A 17,491-nucleotide genomic window follows, 5' to 3' on the forward strand; every position below is an offset into this window, starting at 1 on the left:
AAAAAAAAAAAAAAAAAAACCTCTCTTCTTCTAGAATTATGGTTTCCAAGCTGTGTGCTGAGGTACTTTGAGGGTACCACAGTAAAATCACAGGGGCACTCTAGGGACTCTCAAGTTTTTTGAGGGAAACAGCAATAACCTGTTTGGTGGTGGTGGAAACACCACACAAACAACTATCTGAGGTCATTCATAATTTCAAAACTAGCTCAAAAAACCTTCCTTTCAATATTTAAGGAACAGCAAGAAACCTGTTCTCCCTCTCCCACCCCCCCCCCCCGCTTGTGTTCCCTCTCTTGCTGTGTCTCTCTGTCAAATAAAATCTTTTTAAAAAATAAAAAATTTAAGGAACAAGGGTCTTAAGCAAGTTGCTATGATAAAAAGCAAGTATCATATAAAAATCAGTGTCAAAAAGGAAAAAAGGCTGGAATATCTGATTCCAAGGTCTGAGAATTTGTACAGTACCCAACAGTCACACCTACTAAAATTAAAATGTTTTCTTTCAAATTATATATATCAACTTTTCAAGTAGCTAAATTGTTAGGAAATAAACACTTAAAAAACCTTAATAAATGGAAATATTACCATTTCTTTTGGTGAAGGGGCATAGTGGAAAATATTACTGAGCCACCAAGAGGAAGAAGAGACTCTGGACTGTACAGCTATGAGCCAGGAGAAGCCTGAAAGAAATCACACCAAAGCCCAAAGAAATGCAAAACTAGAATAATTAAGACACTGTAACCCCAATTCCAAGTCTTCTATGTGGCTGTCACAGGTTTTCAACTCTATGAACTGCTCCAGTATCCTGCCAGTAAAGCCACACCTTCTTTTATTTAAGCTCTAGTTCAGTTTGTCACCAGCAACCAAGAGTCCTGAATGACAAAATCAGATGATTCACACATTCAGCCTGATTTCCTTAATAAAAATCATAATTAAATAATGTATACCAGGTTTTTTTTTAAACAATCAAAGAGGCAGAATTAGGGCATTACTGTAACTCAAATACAAATCATCCCATTTACTATGTCCTATATTAACTGAATACAAGATAACTCCTATTAGATATTGCATACTTAGACAAAATTTAGTTTTTAAAGTTTTATAGATTCATTTTACTTTATTTATTTGAGAGAGAGCACGAGCGGAGGGGAGGGGCAGAGGGAGAGGGAGAAGCAGACTCCCCACTGAGCAGGGAGCCCAAGTGGGGCTCAATCAGCCCCAGGATCCTGGGATCATGAGCCAAAGGCAGCTACTTAACTGACTGAGATTACCCAGGCACCCCTATAGATTCCTTCTTGACAAAAATACCCATTAAACTTTCATGGCACAGGGGCCCCTGGGTGGCTCAGTAATTAAGCGTCTGCCTTCAGCTCAGGTCATGACCCGAGGGTCCTGGGATCCAGTCCTGCATTGGGCTCCTTGCTCAGTGGGGAGCCTGCTTCTCCCTCTGCCTGACGCTCCCCCTGCTTGTAACTCTCGCTCTCTCTCTCGCACGCACTCTCTCTAGCAAATAAAAATAAATAAAATCTTAAAAAAAAAAAAAAAGAAGAAGTAGGATTTGGAGGTGCCTGGCTGGCTCAGTCAGTAAAGCATGCAACTCCTGATCTCAGGGACATGAGTTCAAAGCCCACGTTGAGTTTGACAGAGAGACAGACAGAGAGAGCACAAGTATTATTTAAATGTTTAATATTTAAGTGCCTCTTACCCCAGTGGAGAAGCAGGCAGAGCAAGGAGCCCGATGCAGGACTCGATCCCAGGACCCTGGGATCATGACCTGAGCTGAAGGCAGATGCTTTTATTTATTTATTTAAAATAAATTTTAAAAATAAAATAAAGGCAGGACGTGGGGCTCCATCTCACAACCCTGAGATCATGACCCGAGTCAAAATCAAGAGTAGGATGTTTAACTGACTGAGACACCCAGGCGCCCAGCCTCCAAATTTTTAAAAAATCCAACCACACACTGTTAGAAACATACAACTGGGGGCGCCTGGGTGGCTCAGTTGTTAAGCGTCTGCCTTTGGCTCAGGTCATGATCCCAGGGTCCTGGGATCGAGCCCCGCATCGGGCTCCCTGCTCTGCGGGAAGCCTGCTTCTCCCTCTCCCACTCCCCCCACTTGTGTTCCTGCTCTCACTGTGTCTCTCTCCGTCAAATAAATAAAATCCTTAAAAAAAAAAAAAAAAAAAAAAAACATACAACTGAAATTTGAGGAAACAGAAAATTTGAAAAACAGACAATGAAGAAATATCATGCAAATACTAACAAACAGAAAAATGGTTTGGGTATACTAACACAAGATAAAGCAGACTTTAAAGCATTATTAGAAATAAAGAGGAGAGGTACACCTGGCTCAGTCAGTAGGGCATGCAACTCTTAATCTCTGGGTTGTGAATCTGAGCCCCACGGTGGGCAAAGATATTACTTAAAAAAAACAGTGAAAAGCAATACAATCCAAATCAAAATATCAGCATGGTGTGTTTTGTTTTGGAGGACATGATGAAAGGATTCTAAAAACACAAAAGGTCCAAGAACAGGCAAAATGCTCTTGAAAAAGGGGGCGGAACCAAGGTGAGAAGATTTAGTAAAACACGTATCAAGATTAAACTACATTAGCTAAAGATGGTGTGATACTGGCACAGGGAAAGACCAGTGGAATAGAACAGGGAGCCAAGAAACATACCCACACATAAACACCTGATTTATGAAAAAAGAGCAATACAGAACAGCAGGGAAAGGACTGGCCTTTCAATAAAGTGTTTCTGGGTCAACTGATACTCACATGGGGAAAAAAATGAAATTGGCCCCTATTTCATACATTATAAACATCAAGTGGGCTACTGACATAACCATGAAAGGCAAAGTATAAATCTTTTTTTAAAAGATTTTTAAAAATAATCCCTACACCCAGTGTGGGGCTCAAATCCACAACCCCAAGATCAAGAGTCATATGCTCTTCCAACTAAGCCAGCCAGGCACCCCCCAAAAATAGAAATCTTTAAAAAATGTTTGACAAGAAAATATTTTCATGACCTCCGAGTAGAGAAGATTTCTCAAGTAAGACAAAAAAGTAACCATAAAGGAAAAAAAAAAAACAAGTTTGACTACATTAAAGTTAAGAATTTCTACTAATCAAAAGACCACAAAGACAGTGAAAACAAAGCCAAACAGAATGGACAAAAATATATGCCCAAACGTAACTGACAAAGAGTCCAGAATATATAAAGAACCATAAATTAGTATTTTTTAAAAAAGATAAATAATTCAATAGAAAAATAGAAAAATAGAGAAAAGAATAGGCAACTGCAGAAGAAATCCAACTGGCCCATAAAATAGGCAAAGATGCTCAAACCCAATAATCAGGGAAATCCAAATTAGAACCACAAGATACTACTACTTACCTCCTCAAATTCATCAAAAATTGAAAACACTGACACTATTAAGTGTTGATCAGGATGTAGACCAACGGAAACTCTTGTTCACTGCTAATGGGAATGTGAACTGATAAATCACTTTGGAAAACAACATGGCACTTAAGTTGAAGTTACATATGCTGTGTCCTGGCACTTGTGCTCCTGGGTATACACCCTAGAATGTGACACTGCACCTGAAGAAATGTGTAAGAATATTCATAGCAGCATTGTGCATAGTAGCCCAAACCCGGAAACATCCCAGATATCCAGCAACAGTAGGATAATTTGTAATATATTTTCCCCTATCATAATCAAAAATGTACCATATAACATCAGTAAAAATGAATTAGATCAACACAACACACAGGAATGTGCAAAAGATAGAAAACACACACAGTACAGTTCCATTCAAAAACAGACACAACTAGGGGCGCCTGGGTGGCTCAGTCGGTTAAGCGGCTGCCTTTGGCTCAGGTAATGATCCCAGGTCCTGGGATCAAGCCCTGCATCGGGCTCCCTGCTCAGCGGGGAGCCTGCTCCTCCCTCTCCCTCTGCCTGCCGCTCTGCCTACTTGTGCTCTGTTAAATAAAAATAAATATCTAATTAAAAAAAAAAAAAAAAAACACGGGACACTTGGGTGGCTCAGTCGTTAAGCGTCTGCCTTCGGCTCAGGTCATGATCCCAGGGTCCTGGGATCAAGTCCCACATCGGGCTCCCTGCTTGGCGGGAAGCCTGCTTCTCCCTCTCCCACTCCCCCTGCTTGTGTTCCTGCTCTCGCTATCTCTCTGTCAAATAAATAAATAAAATCTTTAAAAAAAAAAAAAAAAAAAGATTATTAGGGGGGCACCTGGGTGGCTCAGTCCATTAAGCGTCTGCCTTCGGCTCAGGTCATGATCCCAGTGTCCTGGGATCGAGCCCCGCATCTGGCTCCCTGCTCCACGGGAAGCCTACTTCTCCTCCCTCTTCCACTCCCCCTCCTTGTGTTCCCTCTCTGTGTCTCACTCTGTCAAATAAATAAAATCTTTAAAAAAATAAAAATAAAAATGAAAAAACAAAAACAGACAAAACTAAACTATTGTTTATGGATACACACGTAGGTAATAATATCAATAAAAGTCAAATAGTGATAACCATGAAGACTAGGACCGTGGTTAGTTATTTCTAAGAGGAAGGGAGAGGGAGCTGTGTAGGAAGGAACAGAGACCAGGGCAGCCTTCTGAGGGTGCTGGGGATGTTCTATTTATTGACCTGGGTGGTAGTGACATGAGCGTTCACTTTATATTACTATTTATTACACTGTACATTTGCGTCTCATGCAGTTTAACTGTGTGTCACGTTTCACTACAAGAAGTACTCAAAAAAAGACAATTTGGGAGAAAGAAATGCATGAGAATAACAAATTTGTGATGGTGTGATTTTTGGAACAAGGGAAGGATATTCAAGGGTCTTCAATTCTAGAAAAAAGATTTTTTTGGTTGGGAGTGGGGAAATAAGCAAATCAACACTGAAGACAAAAGAGCAGAGTAGCTTGCAAAACTTTTTTAAGACCATCACAGAAATGAAGATTGGTGCCTACTTTCCAAAACTCATGTTGCCTCTGTATGCCAGAAGCTACAGATGTCCTGAGGATAACAGGATCTGTTTGGAAGACCACTAAAACCATTCTCATCTAACTCAGCTCCGTATTTCCTTATCTACTTCCTGTCCTCTTGAGTAGGAAGAAAGGCCAGTAAACTCAAAGCCTGACTTTTTCCCCGTCATGATCAAAAACATGACTTCAAGTGAGGATACCTGGTCTAGAATAAAATATCACAAAACAGGCAAGTGAAAAAGAAGTAAACGTTAAGTTCTTACCTAAAACAATGGACAATGACAGATAGTATCTTTTTTTTTTTTTTTTTTTTTTTAAAGATTTTATTTATTTATTTGAGAGAGAGAGAGAATGAGAGAGAGCACATGAGAGGGGGGAGGGTCAGAGAGAGAAGCAGACTCCCCACTGAGCAGGGAGCCCGATGCGGGACTCGATCCCGGGACTCCAGGATCATGACCTGAGCCGAAGGCAGTCGCTTAACCAACTGAGCCACCCAGGCGCCCGACAGATAGTATCTTAATGTATTATCCCCTCTACCGGTAAGAGTGGCAAAGGTAGACAAGAAAACTAGATACATCACGTAGTTGAAGTTGTCATGAAAGGGCCAATAAACTAAAAACCTAAAGGCATTCAAAAGGCAAACTGTTGATTGCTTTTACACAAAAACTTTTACGCTACAAATATCATACTAAGGGGTGCCTGGGTGGCTCAGTCGGTTAAGCGTCCTACTCTTGATTTCAGCTCAGGGTTGTGAGATCAAGCCCTGCATAGGGTTCTGTGCTGGGCATGGAGCCTGCTTAAGATTCTCTCTGTTCCCCTCTACCCCTCCCCATCCCTCTAAGGAAAAAAAAAAAAAAATTATACAAAAAAATCTCTTATTTGGGGGCACCTGGCTGGCTCTCCCTCTCCCTCTGCCCCTCCCCCCTAAAATGAATAAATAAATCTTTTTTAAAAAAATCTCTGGCTATTTAATGGGTATAGAGATTCTGTTTGGAATGATGACAAAGTTCTGGAAATACATAGTGACAGTTACAGAACACTGTGAATATACTTGATGCAATTGAGCTGTACACTTTAAAATGGTTAAAATGGGGGGACCTTTGGCTCAGGTCCTGATCTCAGGATCCTGGGATCATGACCTGAGCTGAAGGCAGACACTTAACCGACTGAGCCACCCAGGCGCCCCTAAAAAAGATTTTTAAAAATTGTTAAAATCTCTGATTAAAGAGACCATTAAGAAAATGAAATTCACAGAGTGGGGGAAAATATTTGCAAATGCATTTATCTGATAAAGGACTCATGTCCAAAATATATAAAGAGCAAACAAATCAATAAGAGGAAGAAAATTTTGTTTTATAATTTTTTTTTTTAAGATGTTATTTATTGGGGCACCTGGGTGGCTCAGTTGTTAAGCGGCTGCCTTCGGCTCAGGTCAGTATCCCAGGGTCCTGGGATCAAGCCCCACATCAGGCTCCCTGCTGAGCAGGGAGCCCAACACGGGGCTCAATCCCAGGACCCGGGGATCATGACCTGAGCCGAAGGCAGCCGCCCAACTCACTGAGCCACCCAGGCACCCCGAGGAAGAAAATTTTTATACACAAAATAATTTAATGGAAACCTTACCAAAGATTTTTTTTTTTTTTTAAGATTTTATTTATTTGAGAGAGCGAGCACACGCACACACAACAAGCAGGGGGAACAGCAGAGAGAGGGAGAAGCAGGCTCCCCGCTGAGCAGGAAGCCCGATGCAGGACTTGATCCTAGGACACTGGAATCATGACCTGAACCAAAGGCAGATGCTTAACTGAGTGAGCCACCCAGGTGCCCCAAAACCTTACCAAAGATATTATCAATGGCCAATAAGCACATTAAAAGATGTGGATCATCATCAGTCATTAGGAAAATCCAAGTGAAAACACTACAATGAGATACTCTTTCACACCCAATGGGATAACTGAATTAAAGAGACAAGAACAAATGTGAGGATGTTGAGTAACTGGAACTCATACGTGGCTCATGAAAGTATAAACCTGGCATTACCACTCTGGAGGGACAGTCTGGCAGTTGCTTATGAAGTTAAACATCCATGTATTCTATGACCCAGCAATTCCATTCCTTGATACTAACCCAAGAGAAGTGAAAACATGTGATCACAAGAAGGCTTGGAAACAAATGTTCAGAGCAACTTTATTCGTAACAGCCTGGAAAGAACTCAAAATTTCCAGTATCAAGTGATCAGATAAACAAATTGTGGGTGCATTTCTTCAATGGAATATTACTCAGCAATAAAAATGAACATGGATGAATCTCAAAAGCATTAGACTGACTCAAAGCAAAAAACTTACAAAAGAGTAAATACTATATGATTCCATCTAAATGAAAAAACAGATAAAACTAATCTATAGTGACAGAAACATACTTTTAGGTTGGAACCGTAGTTTGGGTGGGAAGAGAAGGGGAAATAACCACAAGGGGGCCATGAGAGAACGTTCTACTATAAAGTTATGTATCAGGATTGAGGCAGTGGCTACACAGCTGTAAACATTTACTGAAATTCAAACTGCACACTTCTATGTGCATTTCACTATATAAATTCTATTTCAATTTTTAGAAAATCCTAACATCGTATCCTAAAGCAGGGGCTCTAACCCTCATCCAAAAGTAGTAGGTATAGTATCTAGAAAAAGTTGTACAACCAGATCATATGTACCACCCTACACAGGTCACCAACTGTTTCAAATCTCTCTTTCCGAGGGAATGCATATGAACTTGTGGTCTTCCATATAACCAAAGGACAAGCATTTACAGGTGATCAGTGTTCTAGGTAAAGTCTAAAGTTCTTCTAAGGTACAGAAATTTCCATGAAGTTAGTCAGCCTCTAAGGAGATCAACTTCATGACATGATCAAGGGAATGTGCTACAGGACAGCTTTTGTCAATCACCCAGCACCTTCTGTTAGGGAAATGGTTGTTTAACCACCGGTTAACCTGATGGTGAGGAGGAGGAAGAGGGAAAAAAAAAAAAAAAAAGTTGGACCTTTGATAACATTCTAATTTCCTACTTGGAAAAAAAAAAAGTGGGGGGGGGGAGTTCTAGTTTCAGCTCCCATAAAACTTCTTACCTGTTAAAAGTACCGTAATATTCTCACTAATAGTTGCAGCTGCTGATAGTCTACATCAATTGTTATTTTGTATAAAATACACAAGTAATACCTCCATACACAGGAAGTCATCCCAGAATGATGTCTACCCGGAAAACTTGAAAAACTTTAAAACTTTCATTAAAAAATTTTTATCTTCAAGCCAACTGTGCTCTTTCTCCATGGGGGACCAGTGTGCCATGGCTGCAAAGAGTAGCCTCCTTGGTGGTGTATGCAGCCTGCTGACTGCATGGGTTGCCCTAAGAGACCTTGGAGACAGCCCTTTCCAGTGGACATTGAGGTCTGACATGCTATCTCCAAGCTAGGCTGCAGAGAGGCATGCGGGGTGCCTTTGGAAAGCCCCAGGGCACAGTAGCCAGGGTCCACAATGGCCAAGTCATCATGTCCATCTGTAACAAGCTGCAGAACAAGGAGCCTGTGACTGAGGCCCTAGGCAGGGCCAAGTTCAAGTTCCCTGACCACCAGACGATCCACATCTCCAAGAAGTGGGGCTTTACTAAGTTTAATGCGGACGAATTTGAAGACATGGTGGCTGAAAAGCAGCTCATCCCAGATGACTGTGGGGTCAAATACATCCCTAATCATGGCCCCTCATACAAATGGAGGGCTCTGCGCTCATGAGAACCTTGGCACAGCCCCCCCCCTACTCATGCCCACCCAATAAATCCTACTTCCTGTCAAAAAAAAAAAATTTATCTTCAGAAATTAATGCTTGATTTAGCTCACTGGGAAAACAAACACAGGGCTTTTGCTAAAAGTAGTTTCAGCTAACCTTAATTAGCATGCCTGAAAAGGTTTATAAAGTTATCTCAAGAGTGAAGTAAGCACGTGACTTAAAGTCACAACTCAGGATCATCAATTTCAAAAGTTTAAAATCTTAAAAAAAAAGAATTCCTTAACTAAAGACAAATACCATATGATTTCACTTATATGTGGAATTTAAGAAACGAAACAAATGAAGATAAAGAAAACCAAAAACAGACTCTTAACTATAGAGAATAAACAGAAGGGGGGATGGGCGAAACAGGTGAAGAGGATTAAGAGTACACTTATCTTGATGAGCAGAGTAATGTATAGAATTGTTGAATCACTATATTGTACACCTGAAACTAATTTAACACTGTATGTTAGCTATACTGGAATTTAAAGAAAATAATTCTTTGGCTATTAAAAAAAAGTTTATCTCTACAAGTCCTCAATCTCTGAATAAAACAAAACAATCACGTCCAAAACAGTCCCTTTCCCATCTTTAAGATCCATAGTTTTGTGTTTAACCTATAACAAGAACAATTTGTACTGTGACACTCCTTAACCAGATCTTAAGTTAGAAAATAAAACTAAAAATTTGCCAAGGCAAATAAATGACTATTAAATGGAAAACTTGGGTGTCACTAAATAATGTTCTACTACAGATTATTATTAAATAGTAAACCCATCAACATTCTGAGATGTTAACAAAGGAAGAAATCCATTCACTCTTAAAGCTGAGTATCTTTTAAATAACCTCAAGCTGGGCCCTGCTTTCTACTCACTTCTTAAAGCCTATTTCAGCACTAAGACAATCTAATCTAAAGGAGAGAAAGTCAGGAAATCAGGAAATCAGGTTTTCCATTGAACTCCCAGGCTCACCAATCTCCCAACTGGCATCTAGTACAGGAAAAGCCTCCAGGGAAGGAAGGAACTAAGTCTATTTGCCCTGCATTACTGGGCTGTAAGTTTGTGTTGTTATGGGCACCAGCACAATAAAACAAATATAAGGGCAAGGAAGCAAAAAGTTGACCGGATAAGACAATTAGTCTATGTGTTCAGTATATTAATGAAACTATAACTACCTAAAAGTTCCCAAGCATAACCAAATACAGAGTTAAATTATATATGTGTGTGTATGTATGTGTATATGTATATATAAAATTATGGGGTTAGGGTCAATACTTTAATAAAACTATAGCAGTTAAGGAATCTTTTATTCTCCTTAAATCTAATCCTTCCAAATTACAATTATAGACTATAGAACAAGAAGAATGCAAACCCATCTAAGGGATATCAGAACAGAGAGCTGATTTTGTCTCCAGCCTCTAAACGTTTCCCCACAAAAGGGTATGGGAAGATAAAAGATTATTCAACCAGTCAGTAAACCTAATTAGAAAGGCAAATTCTTTTGCAAAAGTCCGTATTTAAGACCACATCTCCTGCTTTTATGCCTTTATTCTACTCCCCACAGCTTGTGGCAGAGTGGAGGAATAGGATTTCCCCTTTTACTATGCACTGTCACTTCACTTTCTGCTCCTTTAAACAAAGGCTTCAAGGGAATACTGGTGTTTAAGAATTAAAAACATACACTAGCATTCAAAGAGTGTTAGCTTTTAGGCATTCATGCACAGCTTTAGAGTCAGGCTGACCTTGCCTCAAAACCTAATTCAGGCTTTTATTAGTTCTATCATCTTGAGCAGGTCTCTTTTCATTAACATGTTTCTGACAGCAAAAATATCTCACAGTGTTATTATAAGTGATCTAATACACAGAAGCAACTAGAACTGTACCTAGCACTTAGTAATCACATACATGTTAGCTATTCCCACTAATACCGTTATGTATCAATAACTTAGTTACACCACACACTCTCTAGTTATGTTTCCTGACCTCTCAAAAGAAATATAATTATCTGTCTTGCCCAAACAATCTCTTGGGATTACTGGAAAATAAACCAATACACATAAAAAAGCTACTAAAAGGGGCGCCTGGGTGGCTCAGTCGTTAAGCGTCTGCCTTCGGCTCAGGTCATGATCCCGGGGTCCTGGGATTGAGCCCCGCACTGGGCTCCCTGCTCGGCAGGAAGCCTGCTTCTCCCTCTCCCACTCCCCCTTGCTTGTGTTCCTCTCTCGCTATCTCTGTCAAAAAAACAAATAAAATCTTAAAAAGCTACTAAAAAGTCTTCATTATAGATCTATCCATTACTCTGCTCACAAAAAAAATTACAGTTAAACACTGCATACAGGCTCTGTTTGAATACTATAGAACATTACAGGCTTAGTAAAACTAGTCTAAAGGACTATTTAAGTATTATTTTGTTAAACAAAACCAAAGTCTAAATAAGTATCATCTTCCTACTTAAAAGCTAGTATTTACTGAACTATGTGCCTATCACTGAGCTATGTACTTTTCATACATTATCTCATTTAATCTTCATAGGGTTGCTGTTGAGGTAGGTACTATTTATCCCCACTTCAGTGAGGACTGCAAATCTCCCAAGGATTAAGTAATCTGCCCAAGGATTAAGTAATTTGCCCAAGGTCAAAGAGCTAGTATATTTCTAGAATGGACACCTTAGCATAATGTGACATGATCACGTGAATGCAGTTTTCCCCTAAAACAATGGTAAGATCTTTTCAAATTCTACAAATAAAGTACTAAAACTCAGATACTAAGGAAAAGAGATATTATAAATTTTACACTAAAATGCAAATATAACCAGAGAAAACTTCTGAAGTTAGATGTACAAGAGAAAAATTGGGCTCCAGAATATCTAAACAGGGCACAAGGAAAACCACCCTTCTTTAGAGACTCCAACATGGACAGTTGCTCATTTGGTGAGATGTGTACTAAGACCTTTAGTGTACTGAGTTTAATTTTCACAAGCAAATTTACTCACTTCCATAGAGAGTAAGCACAATATAAATGCCTTTATCCATACATCGACTGCCCTAAAAACATGTACTATTATCGGGAAAACAGGAAGGAAAATAAATGTGGCTTGGACAAGCATATCATCTCTGTGGGAGGCAGTGGTAAGGGACAACTAAAAATGCTCTGTTGAGTTTATGTATTATCTTGACACTTCATAGTGTTAGTGTACAAAGAACACTGACAGACTAAGGCCTAATTATAAGTAGTAACTCTCAGTTCAAAAATAATGTGAAGATACTGTAATATAGTAAATTTGGTGACAACAAACCTAATGAAATATAAGCCGAAGTTAGCAAGACGCATTTTAATTTTCAAATTTCAAAACGTCTTGACCAAAAGTAAAATAAACTACATTTGCATTTATTTAAGCTTAAAAACATACTAAAACTTGTTGATAGAGGAACCTGAGGCAGTACGTGAAATATCTTGCCAACTGTGAGGTGTATCCAAGAACTCAGACATAAGATTATCCTCAAAATTAAACTCTAAAAATCCATAAAGGATTACTCCGTGGTTATGTAAGAGAATGTCCCTACCTTATTCTTAGGAAATAAACTCTAAAGTAATCAAAGGAATACTGGAGGGGCACAGTTCCACCCACTTACTCTCAAAGGGTTCAGAAAAAAAAAAAAAATGGGGAAAGAATTATAAAGCATATGACACAAAATGTAAACAATTGGTGAAGGGCAAGATTGGTAAATTCCTCATCTCTATAACTTCTACTAAATTTGAAATTGTATCAAAGCAAAACATTTTTAAAATCTGACACAAATATGAGAGATTAATATTATTCAATTAGTCTGCAGGTACATGAATATTCATTATACTACTTTATTATTCTAGATTCTCCTTATGATTAAAAAAAAATCCAAATGAAAAAGAAGGCTGTACTCTAGTCCCAGGTAAAGTATATTCTGGCCATGAGGAAGGCTGCATGAGACTACACTAAAATTTTGTTATTAATCATCTGTATCATACAATTAAGCCTTGCTCACTTCCATGCCTTTCAAGCAATCTCTGATTATAACTTTACTAATAGGTTAGGTATGCTACCCTGGTGCCCTATTAAACTTACAGCCGAAAAATGAAACGTTTTAAAAAGAACTTTTACTATGAAACTAAAAACAAAAACAAAGACACTATAGTGACAGAAGTCAAAATAGTGATTATCTCTTTGGGGTATGTATTGACTGGGAAAGATTAGGAGAGAGTCTTAGGGGAGGAGAGCTGTAAATGTTCTATCTTAATCTGGGTGTGGTTACATAGGTCTATACATATGTAAAAAATTACCATGCTTAAGGTTACTACACTTTATTACGGGTACAATTATTTCTCAATTTTATAATAAATTAAAACAAACAGCAGTGCTTTCAAAGAACAGACATTCTCAGTTCAAATCCAAAACCCACAATGCAACAGAATGACACAGATTACATTGGCACTCAGATTTAGTGCTTTGTTTTTTTTTTTTTTTAAGATTTTATTTATTTGTCAGAGAGAGAGAAAGGCAGGCAGAGGGAGAGGGAGAAGCAGGTTCTCCGCTGAGCAGGGAGCCCGATGTGGGATTCGATCCCAGGACCGTGGGATCATGACCTGAGCCGAGGACAGACGCTTAACCAACTGAGCCAGCCAGGTGTCCCACTGGCACTCAGATTTATAACCAGTCCCTGTAATCTTGGTTAACATGAGTGTACCTCTGAGGTGGGTTGTTTTTTTGTTTTTGTTTTTTTTTTTTTAAGAATAACCATTGCAGGGGGCACCTGGGTGGCTCAGTCGTTAAGCGGCTGCCTTCGGCTCAGGTCATGATCCCAGGGTGCTGGGATCGAGCCCCACATCGGGCTCTCTGCTCAGCAGGAAGCCTGCTTCTCCCTCTCGCACTCCCCCTGCTTGTGCTCCCTCTCTCGCTGTCTTTGTCAAATAAATAAATAAAATCTTTAAAAAAAAAAAATAGAATGACCATTGCAAAACTTTAAATAGAAGGTGTTCAAAGATATTAAGACACATGCAAGAAGAAGGAAGGTCAAGAGTTCCCAACAAATAGCATGAAATCTTGCTGAATCTGTAACATTATGATCTTACAAAAGAGCTAGAAATAAGGTTAGACACACTCCCCTCTACTGTTTTATGTTTTAGTCTGCTTGAAAAGATAAGCCACCTTGGCGGCTCAGTTGGTTAAACGTCCAACTCTTGATTTCAGCTCAGGTCATGATCTCAGGGTGGTGAGATCCAGCCCTGCATCAGGCTCACACCGGGCGTGGAGCCTGCTTAAGATGGTCTCTCTCCTTCTCCCCTCAGTCCCTACCTCGCCCTATCTCAAAAAAATAAAATAAAACGCATAGTTTTTTTTTCTCCCTTTGAGGAAATTATGGGAATAGAAAACTATTTTTTAAAATATAGCTTTGGCAAAAAACTAAACACTCTACCACTGTGGATGTTGTCCTTTATTCAAAACAATGTCTGCACATTCAGGACAATATAAACCAAATCAATGTACATAATGGTAAACAGTACCATGAAACTAACATTTAAGAGGCAAGTATGGAAATAGATAGGGGTAAATCAGCTACTGCTACCTTCCTTCCACTGGGCTATATCTCATTTCAGAGATTCAAGTACTGTTATCCTTACTGTGTCAGTACTTCCACAGCAGAACTGAAACAAAGTTTTTTTCTAATTCAACAGAAGTAAAGTTGCTAAGTCACCATTCAGAAATCACTCTCAACTCTAAAGAAATTCAAGAATTTTTTTAGCCAAAAACACCGAGAAATTAATCATTTTTTTCAAGTTTGCTTTCTTAATGAACTGAATATAATCATAAACCCCGAAGTCTACATAAAAGGTCTGGAAATGACCATTTATATCAAATTTCTATAATAAGCAACACTAATCTACAGTGACAGATCAGATTAGCGGTTCGCTGAGGCTGATGAGAGAACTGACTGCTGAAGGGCATTAGGAACCTTTTCTGTAGTGATGGAAATATTCTCTGTCTAGAATAGGGTGGTGACTTTATAAGCCTATACGTCTGTCAAAGTACACTAGATGAATTCTGTTGCATATAAATTATATCTTAATAAAGCAAACTTAAAAAGTAAATACACACAATTTAGAATTTGGAAAATGATTGGGAAATCAAATGCTAAGGGAAAAAAAACTCACTGAAATTGATTTAACTGAAAGAAAGATATTTGTATAGAAGCCAATCAAGGTGACTCTCAGGGACGCCTGGGTGGCTCAGTTGGTTAAGCGGCTGCCTTCGGCTCAGGTCATGATCCCAGGGTCCTGTGACCTAGTCCCGCATCAGGCTCTCTGCTCACCGGGGAGCCTGCTTCTCCCTCTGCCTGCGGCTCCCTCTGCTTGTGCTCTGTCAAATAAATAAAATATTTTTAAAAAAGAAAAAAAAGGTGACTCCCAAAGTTACTTGACCCTCACACCAGCTCTACTCTCCACATACCACTCCCACTCCTCAACCACTTGCTCAATGCTATAAGCATTTCAGTCAAAATACAGACCCTTTAAGCATTATTGATACCTTTAAGAATAGTAAGTCTCAGGGGAGGGAACCAAGTCTGAGTAAATGGACAACAGAAAATAATAAATGCACACTTTCCTAAAGCTATCTTACAATAATCTAAACCTCATAAATAATCAGAAAAATACAAATAAAAACAGTGAGGATAACTATTTTCCTATCTTCCATCCATTAGACTGGCCAAAATTAAGATACCATTTACTTAATACTGGAATGAACATGGAAAATGACTACTTGCATACACTTTGGGTAGAAGTAAAATAGCAACATTTTTGTTTTTGTTTTGTTTTACAGATTTTATTTTTAAATAATCCCTACACTCAACGATGGGACTCGAACTTACAACCCTGAGATCAAGAGTCAAATGCTCCACCCACTGAGCCAGCCAGGCGTCCCTATTATAGCTACTTTGAAGAGCATTTTGGCAGTATTATTAAAACTATAGCTATGTAGGGAAGCCTGACTGGCTGAGTCGGTAGAGCATGAACTCTCAATCCCAAGATCAAGAGTCACAAAATCCATGTTCGGTGCAGAGCTTACGTTTGGAAAAACAAAACAAAGCAAAAAAACTATAGCTACGTATACCATATGACCCAGCAAATCTGTTTTGCCTTTTTTTTTTTTTAAGTAATCTCTACCCCCAAAGTGAGGCTTAAACTCACAACCCTGAGTTCAAGAGTCACATGCTCTACCGATTCAGCCAGCCTGGGGCTCTGACCCAGCAAATCTATTTCTCAGATACTTCAGAGTAGTCACCCATTGAGAGAGATGTTTAAAAAAAAAAAAAAAATCCATCACTGCAACAGCTAGTAAGAACAAAAGACTAAAGACAACCTAAATATCGGCCAACAGAGGAATAACTACATGAACAAAAAATTATGTTCATATTATGGAATGTTATATAGTATTTAAGCAAACGTCTCTAAGATATATTGCAGAGAAAAATCATAAAATGTAGAGAGAGATGTACAGTATAGTAAAAAGAAAAAAGGGAAAGAATGTCATATATTATTTAGGGGTGTGTGTATACATACATACACACACACACACACACACACACAGAGGCATGATGGAAAAAGCCTGTGGGCGGGGGTGGGGGGGTTGGGGGATGTACTGAATGAATTATAGTGATTATTTCCAGAGAGAATAAAAAAAGACTAGGACTAAAAATCACGGTTAAAGGAATTTTAGCCTTATCTTTAATGTTTTAATATTTTACAAGGAGAAAGTATTCACCTAACTCACATACTGAAATTTTATTTTGGAAAGCACTGATGCAAACAAGAAACGGATGTATTAAGTTTTCCTCCCTTAAATAGTTGAAACTGAGAAATATTACTATTATCTTACACAAGTTGCTGTGTCTCTATCATGCACCATATTGCACGCTACTTTGGAAAGCCCATCAATACTCAAATTTTCTCTTCTAATAAACTACCACCACTAAGGAAAAATAACATTACTCTCTAATACACCTCAAACCCTATAAGAGACAATGAAAAAAAAAAAAATCAAGAATTTAAAACAAAAAACTTCAGGGGTACCTGGGTGGCTCAGCTGGTTAAGCATCCAATTCTTGATTTTGGCTCAGGTCATGATCTCAGGGTCCCAAGATCAGTCCCTCATGGGGCTCCGCACTGGGTGTGGAGCCTGCTTAAGATTTTCTCTTTCCCTCTCTCTGCCCCTTCCCCCCTCTAAAATAAACAAATCTTTAAAAAATTTTTAATTTAAAAATAAAACAAAAAACTTCAAAACTACAAAACATTGTTAAAAAATTAAAGACAACCTAAACAAATGGAAAGACACCCTGCTTTCATGGCTCAAAAGATTTAATTTATTAAGATGGCAATACTATGAACTTTTATAAGAAAACTTAGGAGTAAAACTTCATGACTTCAAATTATGTAATGGTTTCTTGGATTAAAAAAAAAAACCAAGGGGGGGCGCCTGGGTGGCTCAGTTGGTTGAGCGACTGCCTTCGGCTCAGGTCATGATCCTGGAGTCCCGGGATCGAGTCCCGCATCGGGCTCCCTGCTTGGCAGGGAGTCTGCTTCTCCCTCTGACCCTCCCCCCTCTCATGTGCTCTCTCTCTCAAATAAATAAATAAAATCTTTAA

The 17,491-nt window shown here is 38.9% G+C and overlaps 1 protein-coding gene and 1 pseudogene across 5 annotated transcripts in view; one reads left to right on the forward strand and one right to left on the reverse strand.

Moving 5' to 3' along the window:
• MTMR3 (myotubularin related protein 3) overlaps window positions 1-17,491 on the reverse strand; it is a 140,459-nt gene that overhangs the window by 77,543 nt on the left and 45,425 nt on the right. For 4 of the 5 annotated variants that reach the window (XM_021703612.2, XM_021703610.2, XM_021703609.2 and 1 more), the window contains exon 1: window positions 15,003-15,021. The exons of the other annotated variant lie outside the window; for it this stretch is intronic. The gene's annotated coding sequence lies outside the window, so the exon portion shown is untranslated. Of the gene's footprint in view, window positions 1-15,002; window positions 15,022-17,491 lie in introns of those variants that run through there. 5 annotated transcript variants of the gene reach the window in all.
• Window positions 8,295-8,420, forward strand: LOC123326682 (annotated as a pseudogene).

The sequence above is a fragment of the Neomonachus schauinslandi genome, chromosome 14 (genome assembly GCF_002201575.2).
Source record: "Neomonachus schauinslandi chromosome 14, ASM220157v2, whole genome shotgun sequence".
NCBI lineage: Eukaryota > Metazoa > Chordata > Mammalia > Carnivora > Phocidae > Neomonachus > Neomonachus schauinslandi.